Source organism: Mirounga angustirostris, unplaced genomic scaffold, assembly GCF_029215605.1.
Source record: "Mirounga angustirostris isolate CCGP_5_RB_7025 unplaced genomic scaffold, mMirAng1.0.hap1 SCAF_3, whole genome shotgun sequence".
Taxonomy (NCBI): Eukaryota; Metazoa; Chordata; class Mammalia; order Carnivora; family Phocidae; genus Mirounga; species Mirounga angustirostris.
This window is the reverse complement of record NW_026991711.1, coordinates 162,444,001-162,445,539: the sequence shown is the minus strand read 5'-3', so window position 1 is coordinate 162,445,539 and position 1,539 is coordinate 162,444,001.

The following is a 1,539-nucleotide window of genomic DNA, read 5'->3' as shown; positions in this document are numbered from 1 at the left end:
TCTGGGTTTTAGAAAGATAACTCTGAGAACAGTATAAAGGATGGACAGAATGAGGGACTTTCAGGACCTTGCAGCCCAGGCCAACCTTCTCTTGGATTTGAATGAATTAATCAAATCATCAGGAATAATCACCCGCTTAACTGATCTTTGAGTGAGACATAGAGGGGGAGACTCCATACTGACTGCAATAAAATATAGATGTTGCCGTTTTGCAAATGCCATTGCTCAGGGAAGAGTAAGGAGCACAAGAAGGAAGTGACTGAGCAACTGAGACCCGAATAAGAACCACTGTTAGCCAAGGAATGACTCCAAGTTTCTCCAATGGAAATTCTTCCTCCGAGCTCACCTGACTTGGAAATGTTAAGTCACCCATACACGGTAAACCCCAGGAAGTGACCTCGCTGAGTCTAGGTTGAGTGAGCAAAATACCCAGGTGCCCATCAAGCTCTCCCAACACCGTGGCAAGGCTCCCAGGCCTCTTTGGGGTTGTAATCGGTGAGCAGCCAGACCACAGCCCAAACCAGGCCTCTCCTAAACTGTCGTATTTACATCCATGCTGTTTAATATGGACAATGAACAGATGTACAGATCAATTAATAGACATTTAAAAGCATTTACTCAGTCCCCACAGCAGTTTATGGAAAGTGCATTTAGAAAGCAATTGAGGTTATTGCTATTCTAAAGTGCTTGGGGATCCCAGATGAAAGGCCCTTGTAACTGGAAAGTATTTATAACTCAAGAAGAAACCCTCCACACCCATGTTATATAACACCAACACCATCTCCCAGCATGCCTGACCTGTCAGCCCATGCAGCATGTCTGTTTAAATTACACTGTAAATTCTATAGGGTGGAGACCTTGTTTTTATGGTTTGTAAAGCATCATGAATAACCATGGCACTCTGTAAATAAATAGAAACCACATGAAACAAAGAAAAGAGATGTTGTTCAATGGCCATGTCCCCACTGCAACCAGGAATTTGTCCCTTGCTCCAAAGTACTTGGGGTAAATGGATGCCATTCTGGGGATGTGGCCTGTGGGATAGTGTCAGGATCCTCATCCCCCTTTAAAGGGCAGTATGGAGACACCTGGGTGGTGCAGTTGGTTAAGCAGCTGACTCTTGGTTTTGACTCAGGTCATGATCTCAGTGTCGTGGGATCGAGCCCCGCATTGGGCTCCCTGCACATCATGGAGTCTGCTTGAGATTCACTCTCTCCCTCTCCCTCTGCCCATCTCACCCCTGCTCATGCTCTCACTCTCTCTCTCTCTCTCTCTAATTAAAAAAAAAGTTGAAAAAATACATAAAGGGCAGTATGATAGTGTTTTCCAGGGATTGTATTCACCTGCAGGGGCAGCCTACAAGAAGAGTCATTGGTGTTGCCCTTGTTACCCACAGAGGAAAGATCCGTGCACAGAGAAATGAAATGATTTGCACAAAGCCACAGAGCAAACGAGAGGTGAAAAGGGATCTTGTCCAAATTCGGTCCTCATGCCAGCCCGTTGTTCATCCCATTTCTGCAACAGAGTAGTAGCAAATAT